Here is a 6,422-nt window from a genome sequence, read left to right on the forward strand (position 1 = left end):
GAGTGTGAGTTAATGAGAACTATTCATTCTTGACATTAATTGAAAAATAGAGACTCAATTGTATGCCTTTTACAATGTGGTTGTAGGGCTTCCCTGGTGGTACAATGGTTAAGAACACACCTGCCAATGCAGGGGACATGGGTTCGAGCCCTGGTTCAGGAAGATCCCACATGTGGTGGAGCAACTAAGCCTGTGTGCCACAACTACTGAGCACATGTGCCACAACTACTGAAGCCTGCCCATGCTCCACAACAAGAGAAGCCACCCGCAAGTGAGAAGCTCGCACGCCGCAATGAAGAGTAGTCCCCACTCATTGCAACTTAGGGAAAGCCTGTGCACAGCAACGAAGACCCAAAACAGCCAAAAAAAAAAAGAAAAATTTGGTTGTAAAATTTCAGAATAGAAAAAATGACTTCAAAAAAGGCCTTCAAGAAAGGCTGAAAGTGATGCCTTTTTGGGAATAAACAACCAGCCGAGGGACCTGGGAGAGGAGGACAAGGACAAGGACGGTGACTCCAGTAAAAGAAAGGGAAGTGCAGCCCCCAAGCTCATCAGGGAACCCGGGCAGCAGCCGTTTCCTGTGCCTAGGATGCCAGGAAGACTGGAAAAGAGCAGTGGATCCCAGGGTCACCCTGAGATGGGGCCAGTGACAAAGAAGCCAAGTTCTTCCCTGGGATGAGGCCAAAAGACTTAAAAATAAAAACACGTTGTCAGGCTGTGTCTTGGATGAGAGTTAAAGAGGGGAAAGGTGAGCTGCAAGCCACAGGACCAGCGGGCTCAGGCTGAGTCCTGAGAAGACTAAAGTCATCACTTTGGGGGTCCTCTTGTGGAATAAGAAGCTGAGAACTCCAGGGGGGTGGGGCTGGGGGTCGAGATGAGGCCGAGAAGGAGAAAAGGTTCAGTCTGGGCAACTGGGGCCTTGAGAGGCTGGTCTTACCCAGGAACTCGGTCCATCTCTACAGGTAATGTCTGGTAGATGTGCTATAGAGGATATGTTTTTTTAAATTTTATTGGAATTGACTTACAATGTTGTGTTAGTCTCAGGTGTACAGCAAAGTGATTCAGTTATGCATATACATATACCCATTCCTTTTTAGATTCTTTTCTCATAAAGGTTATCACAGAATATTGGGTTCCCTGTGCTGTATAGTAGGTCCTTGCTGCTTATCTATCTTATATGTAGTGGCCTGTGTGTGTTCATCCCAAGCTCCTGATTTATACACCCCACCCCACCACATTTCCCCTTTGGTAACCATAAGTTTGTTTTAGATATCTCTAAGTCTTTTTCTATTTTGTAAATAAGTTCATTTATATCATTTTGTAAGATTAGATTCCACATATGAGAGGTATCATATGATATTTGTCTTTCTCTGTCTGACTTACTTCACTTAGTATGACAATCTCTAGGTCCATCCATGTTGCTGCAAATGCACTATTTTGTTCTTTTTTATGGTTGAGTAATATTCCATTGTATTTGGAATATTCTTTATCCATCCTTCTGTCAATGGACATTTAGGTTGCTTCCATGTCTTGGCTATTGTAAATAGTACTGCAATGTGGAGGATATTTTTAATTACACATTTTCATAAATTGCAGTTAGGATGTGTACCCAAAATTTTAAAACACTGTCTATGAAGGAAAGCGACAGGAAAAGAATCCCCCAGCTTGGCAAGTTTCCAGGAAACAAACCCAGCAAAGATGTCCTATAAAAATGTGTCGATGCTGGTCTTACCAATGTAGATGTTAGGCTGAGATTCCACTGTCAAGATTCCGCTTTTTCACTTACAAAATAGTAATTTCACATGGTTCAAACTAATTGCTGAAGGTCTCTGTTGACCCAGTAAGGAGTTCATACTTGGCCCTGATCTGATTAACATGTATTAATCGTGTTGCAATTGAAGGAGGGTGCACCCCATTTCATTCAAGGAATCACTTGGTTTCTGGAGGATACATTCTAGATTTTGAAAGATAAAGACAGAAACTGACAAGATCATTTTCAGAAGTTTCTTTTCGTATGTTTACTAATGTTCATTTAAAAATTTTTTTTAAAACTGTTTATTAGTATGAACAAATGAGTGACCAGAAGTAGAAAAGTTTGATTTCTTTGGCTACAAAGAATATCTTCACCTTATGGATAGTAAAATGGTTGAGTTTTTTATATACTCCCCCAAACTATTCATAACTATTTGTGAAAATTAGCATAGGGATAAACTTGGAAGTCTGATCTAATGATTTAACGTAAAGTGAAGTTAATAAATAATCATATTTGTTAATTGTAAGCAAATTGAAATATTTAATTTAAATTTAATTTAATATAGAATTTTGTTTCACTCAACATTAGCGACATTGGGTCATATTTAAAGAAACTGAATTGGAAACATACTAGCTATAAATATTGGATGACATGCTTAAGAGATGTCCTAGCGTTTGACAAAGGCTTTAGCTGCAGATCTGTGGCAGCTGGCAATCTGCCTGGGTAACTTCTAGAGACAAGCTGAAATTACTCGATATCTAAAGACCAACAAGTGAGGCTTTGGGAAAAGAAGATTCTGGTCTCTGGCTCCCCTGGGACCTTCCTAAGCCCTAGAAGTCTGGTGAGGCAAAAAAATGCAGAGAAGATTATGCACAAGGATGTTAAAATTAAACTAAATACAAAATAGAAGCTTTAGGGAGCTACAAATTGGGAGAGAAGCCATTCCCTAATAGTAAATCTTTTGAAAAGCCTAACAGAGGAAGCACAATCGCCCTGGAAACAAAACTGACGGAATCTCCTCTTTAAGTTTAATATGGATCAAGTGAATTTGCCAGGCCTGAAAATATGTGCCCAGTTCTGCGTACACGCGCACGTGTGCACACACGCACATGCACACGGGAAACCGGAATGCCGCTGCAGGCTTGAACAGAAGAAGGAGAGATTGGAAAGCAGCTGAGACCATGGGACGTGGGCAGTGTGAGAGAAGAAGAGGGTGTCTCACCCATGCCACATCCCAAAGAGGGACACTGAACCGTGTGTGCAGTACAGGTGGGGACAAACCCAGGGTGGGACCATGAACTCATTCCCCTCCAGAGTGTGTAAGAGAAAGTTAACAACTGACAGGAAAAGCAGATTGGGGCTGTTCTGAGCCAAGTTAGACTGATGCACACGCATTCCTTCCCCACCTCGAAACAAACAGGGTCTCGGAGGGAAATGGCAGACAGCCAAGAGTACCTGCCGGAGTGGAGGCTCAGCTCTGTCCCCTGCCCTCCCCCTGCTGGGGTTTTCCCAGCTGCAGACGCTCCCGCCAGGCGCTGCCCTGGAGAGAAAACTCAGCGTGTCTCCTGGTTCTTGTGGGAGACCAACCCCTCCAGCGCTCTCGCCTGGGCAGGTGTAAAGATGGAGGCTGGTGGGAGCAGCCCCTGATGCTCACTGAGCAGATGCTGAGGCATGAAGCTCACCTCTCCTGAAGCCCGAGTAGATGCTTCCAGAAGTAACTGGCCTTGCGTCAAGCTGTCTGGAATGACCCCGTCCATGTAGAGCTATAGGTGCATATCCCAACTGCCTGGGACTTACCTGCCCGTTGCGCTAAGATCCAGCACTCAGAGGTGGGGAGCCCAGGAAAAGGACTCCCCTCGCCTGAGCACTGGCTCCAGCCTGTGTTTGCCTCACGTTTAACAGGTATGAAACGATAAGGAAACCCACTAGTCTGATGGCATGAAGACTAGAGAGAAAGCTTCAAACCATAAAGAATTAAAAGGAAAAATCAACACATCTGAGCAAATGATAAATGTGGGAGCTGAAGAGAGGAGTGTCAAATGCCTCCTGAAGGACTCAATTCAGGTCAATGGGAAGATCAGAGAAATGAGGAGGGACTCCGTTTGGAGAGCCCGGGTAAGGCATCCGACTGACGCAGCAGACACGCAGGCAGACAGACAACCAGGCAGACACCCAGACAGACACCCAGGCAGATACCCAGACAGACACCCAGGCAGACACCCCGGCAGACAGACACCCAGACACCCAGGTAGACAGACTCCCAGGCAGACAGACACCCAGGCAGACAGACACACAGGCAGACACCCAGACAGACAGACACCCAGACAGCCCAGACACCCAGGTAGACAGACTCCCAGGCAGACAGACATCCAGGCAGACAGACATGCAGGCAGACACCCAGGCAGACACCCAGACAGACAGACACCCAGACACCCAGGTAGACAGACACCTAGGCAGACATCCAGGCAGACAGACACCCAGACAGACACCCAGGCAGACATTCAGGCAGACACCCAGACAGACAGACACCCAGGCAGACATTCAGGCAGACACCCAGACAGACAGACACCCAGGCAGACACCCAGGCAGACAGACACCCAGACACCCAGGTAGACAGACTCCCAGGCAGACAGACACCCAGGCAGACAGACACGCAGGCAGACACCCAGGCAGACAGACACCTAGGCAGACATCCAGACAGACAGACACCCAGGCAGACATTCAGGCAGACACCCAGACAGACAGACACCCATGCAGACATTCAGGCAGACAGATACCCAGGCAGACAGACACCCAGGCAGACATTCAGGCAGACAGATACCCAGGCAGACAGACACTCAGGCAGACAGAGCAAGCAGGTGTTAAAAGAAGCAAGAGTCAATTCAAAAAAGAAAGAAGAAAGGACCCAACGCTTGGTCCATGAATGAAGCTCTGATGGAGGGAGAGAGAGGGAGCTTTTCTGAGTCCACGCTGATTATTGCAAAACGTGAGGCTCGTACTAATGTACCCAGCGTTACAAATGTTGCAAAGAAAATGCTAAAGGAGTACAAAGGAGGGAGGAATTATTGCCAGGCGGGAGACAGTCACAGCTCAGCTGACTCTCGAAGGGTGGACGGTAGAGAGATAGATGCTACCAGACAGAGCAGTGGACTGCAAGTGGGTGAGGCAGTGCAACCAGAAACCCAGCGGCAGGAGGCCAGGAGACTGCTCACACCCCCCAGCCCGCCGGGGGTCTGCGGGGGCACAGGAGGGGGGTTCAGTGTGGACAAGAGGCATTGCATCTTGTACTAATTTTGATGCATTGGTGGATTTGTTTGTTTGTGGTACGCAATGAGGGCAGAGGGGTTGGATAGGAACTAGGGTTCTTTTTCGGAGAGCATAACAAAGATGAAGAGAGTGGGTGACAGGAGAGAGGGAAACAGTCCCAGCTCCTCCTCCGAAGGGTTTCTGCGGAGTCTATGACAGTGATGATCGGGGAAAGCCGAGCCCAGGAGCAATGGTGGAGGAGAGGCACTCAGACTTGGGGACACATTTGTTGCCGGGAAAAGGAGCAAGATGAAATCGAAGAAAACGGTCAGATATTGAACAGGAATGTCCAGAATCATGGTGAGAAATATAGGAAGCTAAATAGACATGAAGAGAAGCTTTGGTTTCCTATTTGACATAATTGCAATGTGCTGCTCAGACATCCAGATCGACACCTGAAACTTGCAGGATGAAGCTGGAGATGGGAAGTCTGAACTGTGCTGGGAGGCAGGAGAGCTGATGCCTTAGGTCGTTTCCAGACCTCAGCACACCGTGACATCACCTGGAGGGAGCATGAAACCTCCAGAGAGTGTCTGAGTCAGCAGAGCCTGGGAACTGGCATTGTTGCTGCTAGTCAGGGCACCACACTTTGAGAATCACTGCCTTCGAAAGTAAGCTACAAGGGGATGGGCTGTGGGAAAAGAACTGAAAAGGACCAAGGAGCAGGGATCCTACGAGGGGCGGTTCTCAAGCTAAACCACCCATGAGAACACCCAGAGGAGCTTACAAATACCAAACAGACACAGCCATCACCCCACCCAAGAGAAAAAAGCTCAGTCCCGCCCCCCTCCCCCCACCCTGAGACCCTGGTTGAGTTGGCCTTGTCCCAAATGGTGTCACTGGTATTTTTAAAGCTCTCTGGGTCATTCTAACATCCATCCAGTGTTGAGAATTGCTGATTAAGGGGATGAGAAGAGAGAGAACTATTTATTTATTTATTTTCTACAGAGGCAGATAAAGACCCCAAGTTTCCTGGCACAAATCTAATTCTCTTTGCTTTCCTCAAGAAAAGCTAGGGAGACACAAGTAGTTCAGAGACAGCCCAATTGAAATACTGGCAATTCAGATAAGAAATTGCTCACTCTCTTGACATCTTTAAGAAATGAACAGTAGATGAAACTTCAAAAGCATCAATGTCCAGCCCCCCCCCCCATTAAACCTCCTAACCCAGAAAGAGGTTGAACAAGTGCTGTGGAAATTGTACAAGGAAGGTGCCTGGTGTGGTACCCGCCATAGAGGAGATATTAAGGGCAACTCGATGATTTTCTGATCAGATGATCAAATGTAACCTGAAGTTGAATTGAATTGAATTATAAGAAAAATTGTATTTCCTGTACACTGGGAGTTATTGCACTGCATGTGG

Source organism: Balaenoptera musculus, chromosome 3, assembly GCF_009873245.2.
Source record: "Balaenoptera musculus isolate JJ_BM4_2016_0621 chromosome 3, mBalMus1.pri.v3, whole genome shotgun sequence".
In the NCBI taxonomy this organism is placed as follows: Eukaryota; Metazoa; Chordata; class Mammalia; order Artiodactyla; family Balaenopteridae; genus Balaenoptera; species Balaenoptera musculus.